General features: G+C 44.2%; 1 long non-coding RNA gene across 1 annotated transcript; it reads left to right on the top strand.

Moving 5' to 3' along the window:
- The first annotated feature begins 705 nt into the window (after nt 1-705).
- LOC137608738 (uncharacterized) lies at nt 706-7,190 on the top strand. The gene is made up of 3 exons (XR_011038224.1): nt 706-1,130; nt 1,889-1,994; nt 6,752-7,190. It is a non-coding gene; the product is annotated as an uncharacterized lncRNA (long non-coding RNA).
- Nucleotides 7,191-7,509: the final 319 nt, after the last annotated feature.

Raw genomic sequence — 7,509 nt, forward strand, 5'->3', positions numbered from 1 at the left:
CTTTAACCCTAACCCCAACCATAACCTTAACCCCAACCTTAACCTTAACCCCAACCTTAGCCTTAACCTTAACCCTAACCTTAAAGGAGTCCTATTCTGAAAGTCACACTTCTCCAGGTCTCTACATATACATAGTGGTCCTCCCTAACCCGACCAACTCCTAGAACCTGGTAAACAAACACTTCCTGCATCATTAGATGTTTGGACTTTTAGGAAGTCATGGCTCTGAAGACTCGATTCGACCACAAAGCGCTAGAATAGGCATCCTTGACCTCAGACTTTGCACTCCGCTATTGGACAGAGTATTGGACGATACTGATTGGTGGACATGCTCAGGGGCGTGGACGATATGGACTGGTTGACACGCCCAAGGGCGTGGCCATCCCCAAGTCGGACGTGAGGCAGCAGTCTGTTGACATGGCGTCCGTCAGAGGGAGACATGATAGTTGTTCAGGTGTTGATTGTACAAATCAACACCTGCGTTTATTTTTAATCCCATCAATGAAGAACAGAACAGACCGTGGTTACATTTCATGTTTAATGTCTCTGTGCAGCTACATCTCCTGCTCGTTAGTTTGTGTGTGAACCACTTCACTCCAGCCTGTGTTAGCAACGAGGGTCAGTCCAGACGGGGCTTTGTCTGAGACTGGTCCTCATTCAGGATCACTCCCCACCATAGGGACAAGGACCTGCACCCTGGACCAAGGACCAAGGACCTGCACCCTGGACCAAGGACCAAGGACCTGCCCCCTGGACCAAGGACCTGCACCCTGGACCAAGGACCAAGGACCTGCACCCTGGACCAAGGACCAAGGACCTGTACCCTGGACCAAGGACCAAGGACCTGCACCCTGGACCAAGGACCAAGGACCTGTACCCTGGACCAAGGACCAAGGACCAAGGACCTGCACCCTGGACCAAGGACCTGTACCCTGGACCAAGGACCAAGGACCTGTACCCTGGACCAAGGACCAAGGACCTGCACCCTGGACCAAGGACCAAGGACCTGTACCCTGGACCAAGGACCAAGGACCTGCACCCTGGACCAAGGACCAAGGACCTGCACCCTGGACCAAGGACCAAGGACCTGTACCCTGGACCAAGGACCAAGGACCTGTACCCTGGATAAGGTAAGTCTGACCACATTTATCTTTAGCAGTTGTCTGTTAGCATGAGTGATCAGTGCTATGTGGCTAATTAGGTGGTGCTGCTTTGTTTGGTGTTTGTGTGTGTGGCTCCAACGTGTGTGTGCTGAACCTACAGTACCTACTGTAGGTACAACGTGTGTGTGCTAAACCTACAGTACCTACTGTAGGTCCAACGTGTGTGTGCTAAACCTACAGTACCTACTGTAGGTACAACGTGTGTGTGCTAAACCTACAGCACCTACTGTAGGTCCAACGTGTGTGTGCTAAACCTACAGCACCTACTGTAGGTCCAACGTGTGTGTGCTAAACCTACAGCACCTACTGTAGGTACATCTCACCAGAGTTGGGCTCACATTTGATCTTTTTTCTTTTTGTTGGTTAGCATGAATGAAGTCATGCTATGCTAGGCTAAGTAGGGAGGTCTGCTTTGTTCGCGTCTGCGTATTGCGTGTGTGTGTGTGTGTGTGTGTGTGTGTGTGTGTGTGTGTGCGTGCGTGCGTGCGTGCGTGCGTGTGTGTGTGCACTCCCACACGTGTGTGCGTGCTGGACCTACAGTATAAAACTAAAACACAGTAAGTTGGTTCATATTTTCTTTCCTATTACCTGTCAGCATAAATAAAGTCAGCTAATGCTAGGCTAAGTAGGGAGTTGTGCTTTGTTTCGTATTGTGTGTGCGCGCGCACGTGTTAGAGTCGATTGTTTGCTGGTCGTCATAGCAACAACGCTCATAGTCCTTTCAGCCCACAGCTTGAAGGGTCGTGGGGGGCCAAACTGACCCAGTGGACACCCATACTGTTGGTACACAGCTGTCCTGCAGGACTCTTCATTCCCACTATTGAAGTAAAGGTATGTACAAGTCATATTCCATACAATGTTTAATAAAATTGATTACACTAATTTTCTAAATATAGTTTCAAGTTTCAAGTTTTCAAGTTTATTTATTCTTATATAGCCCAGATTCACAATCAATGTCTCAAAGGGCTTTACAATCTGCACATGGACGATATCCCTCTGACCTTTGTGCACTGCAAGCAGTGCGACCCTCGCATCGGATAAGGAACAACTCCCCCCAAAACCCTTTTAACAGGGGAAAAAATGGATGGGAGAAACCTCAGGAAGACTGCAGAGGAGGGACCCCTCTTCCAGGAGTGGACAGACGAAGCAATAGATACCGCATGTACAGATTAACAACACGATAATAATAACAGTAACAATAACAGTAACAATAAATGTATAACAAAGGCACGCCGATCCATCCAGTAGAGCGAGTCACCACCAGCCGATGAAGCACACAGAGGTCACCGATTGCCGAGGATCCACCACTCTGAGGACAGACCAGACAGTGCCTAAGTCATTCAGCTCAAAAAAGTTAAAGTCAAGGTTACTCTGGCAAAACCCCAAAACCACAGCAGAACCAACTGAGGCAGAACCAGCACTCCCCTAGTGGATGGTGAAACAGGACCACTGTACAGCTTGTGCTATCGCCAGCCATGGAAGCAGACAGAGGTAGCCGATTGCCGATGATCCACCACACAGAGGCCTGAGAGAGAGAACAGCAGAAGGAGGGAGAGAGACAGAGAGAACAGGGGGAGAGTGGTGCTAGAGGGACCAGAATGGCAGAGGAGTAATGGGAGGCAGGGGCCTAACTAAGAAATCCTACGGCTCGTCGGCAGGACTAGGCTAAACCTAAACATTGAGACCGCCATCCCCGATATTACTTATATGTTAGGTCGAACAGATATGTTTTGAGTCTAGATTTAAAGACATTTACAGATTCAGACTGTCTAATATTTATAGGGAGGTTATTCCACAAGAAAGGGGCACGATAGGAGGAGGCCCTCTGGCCAGCTGACTTCTTTTTAAATCTAGGAACACACAAGAGACCAGTATTCTGAGAGCGGAGAGCCCTAGTCGGCGTGTAAGGTTTAACAAGATCAGACAGATAGGTTGGTGCAAGCCCATTAAGGCTTTTGTATGTTAGTAAGAGTACCTTAAAATCGGATCTAACATGAATCGGGAGCCAGTGTAATGCAGCCAAAACTGGGGTGATATGGTCAAATTTCCTAGTTTTAGTTAATGTTCTTGCTGCTGTGTTCTGAACCATCTGAAGGTCCCTAGTTCTAGACCGAGGCAACCCTGATAACAGAACATTACAATAGTCAAGTCTAGAGGACACAAAGGCATGAATCAAAATTTCTGCATCAGCCATGGCTAGAGAGGACCTAATTTTGGAAATATTACGTAGATGAAAGAAGCCGATCTTTGTCACCTCTTTAATATCCTGGTCAAAGGAGAGAGTTGAATCTAACGTTACTCCAAGGTTCTTGACTGTTGAACTATGGGTTATAAGACAGTTATCTACAGATATTGTTAGGTGTTGAAATTGGTGTCTATGTCGTGCAGGGCCAATGATTAACATTTCAGTTTTGTCTGGGTTTAGGAGCAGGAAATTACTGGACATCCAACTATTCACAGCAGAAAGACAGGCCTCTAGTTTACTCAATTCAGATCGATCATCTGCTTTTATAGGCATATAAAGTTGTGTGTCATCAGCATAACAGTGGAAACTTATTCCAAAGCTGCGTATAATTTGACCAAGAGGTGCAACATACAGGGAGAATAGTAGAGGACCAAGGACAGACCCCTGAGGTACGCCATATTTGACGTCGGAGAAGGCAGAAGTTTTATTATTGTAGGAGACACATTGTGTCCTATCAGATAGATAAGATTTTAACCAAGCCAGAGCTAACTCACAGACACCAAACTGTCTCTCCAGTCGGTCAAGGAGTATACAGTGATCTATAGTATCAAATGCTGCACTAAGATCCAAAAGAAGGAGAACAGAAGTGGTATCAGAGTCCAGATTTAATAGGAGATCATTCACAACTTTGGTAAGTGCTGTTTCAGTGGAATGGCGGGCCCGAAAAGCTGATTGGAATGGTTCGAAAAGACCGCTTAATGATAAATAATCTAAGAGCTGTTGAGATACTACCCTTTCTAGTATTTTAGATAAGAATGGAAGGTTAGAAACTGGTCTATAATTATTTAAAGACTCTTGGTCGAGATGTGGCTTTTTAAGCAGAGGTTTAACCACGGCCGCTTTAAAGCTAGTGGGAACAACACCAGTTGCAAGAGAAAGATTAACTACATTTAACATAGTAGGGCCCAGCAATGGCCATAATTCTTTAACTAATTTAGCAGGGAGAGGGTCTAAGAGGCATGTAGTAGGTTTGGAGAATGAGACCAACTTCGTTAATTCTACCAGAGAGACATTCTCAAAGTGTGTTAAAGAGAAAAGTTGGGTTTTAACACCCAGAGAAGGAACCACATCAAATTTTGATCCAGGTGAAGCTGAAGAAGTAATTTCATGTCTAATGTTATCAATTTTACGGCAGAAAAAATCTTGGAAATCATCAGCTGCCAATAACAAGCTGCTTGCCGTTGACTGTTTCTGGGTCAATCTGGCTACAGTATTAAACAGAAATCGAGGGTTGTGTTTATTTTTACTTATTAATTTGGAGAAATAGGCAGCTTTAGCGGTGGACAGAGCACGTTTGTAATTTAAGACACACTCGTGCCAAGAGATGTAGCATGATTTAGATTTAGATTTACGCCACCTGCGCTCTAAACTCCTACAGGCCCGTCTGAGAGCGCGTCTCCTCGTTAAACCATGGTGTAGACCTGCGCACCCCTATGGTTTTAGTTTTTAGAGGTGCAACTGAGTCCAACAGACTAGAAAGAGCTGAGTTTAGATCACTAGTGTAATTTTTGATTGATCCTGATGCTACAGTAAAAGGAGTCAATACCTCAGGTAGAAGCTCACTAAGTTTAGATACTGTTGACAAGCCGATATGGCGAGTAGTGACTAAATCAGGAGTAATGCTATTTTGACAAGTAAAGGCTGCTTTAAAAGTAATAAGAAAATGGTCAGATATCACTGACGTAAGAGGAGAGACAGTCACAGCAGTAACATTTATACCACGCGATAGAATCAGATCTAGGGTATTACCACTGGAATGAGTTGCTTCATGAACCCACTGAGTGAAACCTAACATGTCCAGGAGGGTTAGGAAAGCTTTACACAACGGATCACTAGGGTTATTTAAATGAATGTTAAAATCACCTGTCACCATAACCTCATCAGATTGAGTAATTAGATCCGAAATGAATTCACCAAATTCTTCTAAGAATAAAGAATAGGGACCAGGCGGTCTATAGACTACTACAAGATAAAGCCTGCTGTTTACAGCTGTAGGCGATGGTTTTAGAACAAGAGCCTCAAAAGATGTAAAATGAATATCTAGATTAGAAGTCAGGTTCAGAATAGATTTGTAGACTAAAGCAACACCTCCACCCTGTTTATCAGCCCTTGCGGCATGAGCGTATGTAAAATCAGGTGGTGAAGCTTCATTTAACGGTAAGAAGACATTTGGTTTTAGCCATGTTTCACATAGAGCAATCATATCCAGGCCATGCTGAAGAATTAAATCGTTCACAAGCAAGGCCTTAGATGACATTGATCTAATATTTAAAAGGCCAAATTGAAATGTGGTAGTGTCACTAACATGATTGTTAGACGGTTTAACAGCTGAGGATGTATTAATCTTAATCAGATGCCGCGTCTCAATAAATCTGGGAGGTAAAGACCTATAAACACGATGTGATACAATAACTGGGATGCTTTCAGGTATAGAGTCTTGGATAACCTGATCAGGTGCTTCACTGAACAGTACCTTGTCAATGGTGATAAGAGCAGAAGTAAGATTCACATGGGTAATGTCCCGGGCCATTTTATTAAAAATCTGAGGGAAGGAGACAGTCTCAGTGTTACTAACTATTCCATCAGTCTGATGGTTTCCTAGTCTAGACTCCACAACCGCACCAACAACTACCCTAGCAGGCTCTCTAATCACCTGCAGCCCGAGCGCTGTATGGCTATTGTTAAAGACGCTGTAAGGCCCTGTCTATATTCCTGGACAAAAGAGCTGCCCCTGCCCCAGTAGGATGCAGGCCGTCAGCTCTCAGCAGCTCGGGGCGGCCCCAGAAGGAAGGCCAGTTATCTACGAAGCCTAAACCCTGTTCCCTACAGTAGCGCCAGCCAGCGGTTCATAGCTGTTAGTCTGCTATTGTCTACAGGTGTTAGTGAATGCACATGTGTTGATAGTAGTTCAGTAAAAAATAAGAGTGTTGTGTATTAGAATATTCCAGCAAGACAGTAGGTGAAGTGAAGACTTTAGTATAAAAATTTCTGAGACAGATTCATGTATGTCATGTATTGTTTTGGCTCCTTATGTCGTTACGTTTGGTGTACCCCTCTATAAGATCCACTTTCCAAAGGCTTTTGAAGGGACAATGAGGAGTCAAACCTCACCAGACAGAGCCAACATTTTGTTAGTGTTGTAATATTTTAATATTTCAAACAAACATGTTGTAAAATTCTGTTGGTAATTGTTCACAACAAAACACAGTAAAAAGTAACCATACAAATAAATAAATTAGTAGCAAGTACCAGGATGTATTTTGAACACAATTTTTCTAAACAGAGAAATGAATCAAACAATATCAACAACAGTAAAGATCTATCTTTGTGTTTTATTGAACAGGTTTTGTAGCTGACATGTTGGACCTCATATGTGACAAAGTCTTGGTGGACCCCGTGCCATACACACCTGAGATGTTGTCCATTCCTCTCCCCAAGAATCTGTCTGCCCAGTGTGAGCGTCCGGACAAGGAGGAGGTCATTGCCAGCTACATGACCTGGTTCAACCAAGACTCGGTCTAAATCCAGCGTTGTGGCCTTCGTCTTCAGGAAACTCCTGGCGTATGTGAAGGACCCCACAGGCTGGGATGACGACCCGGATTCTGCACCCTAAGTAGCCCCAGCACCAGCCAACAAAGGGGCGATAGGCCAGATGTCTGCACCAGCTACAGAGGGAGGACACAAAACTATTTATTTCACAATGTTTTCAATCCTGAGTATTACAACTGTTGTTGATCTCCTGACAGGATGGCTCTGTGTTCTCATTATTATTGGATGTATTGTTTTATGTAAATAGATGCTTGTATATGTCAACAGAAATGGATTGTGAATACCAAAAAATGTTCAACATGTCTATTAATAAGGTAAAAATCAAGGTGTCGCAAATACAATATATTAGACTTTGTTGTACCTATACTGTATATGTCATGTTACTGCATTAATGAAGGAATGCCTGATGAAGCAAAATAAGACATAACTAGTTTTTATTCCGACATTTTTCAAAGAACGACTTACCGATGTATTGGTCTCAGACTGAAGGGCCACACTCGGCCCTCAGTATGTGACCGGCCCTTTGTAGGGTGTACACGTTTAGGCACACAG

Source organism: Antennarius striatus, chromosome 15 (assembly GCF_040054535.1).
Source record: "Antennarius striatus isolate MH-2024 chromosome 15, ASM4005453v1, whole genome shotgun sequence".
In the NCBI taxonomy this organism is placed as follows: Eukaryota; Metazoa; Chordata; class Actinopteri; order Lophiiformes; family Antennariidae; genus Antennarius; species Antennarius striatus.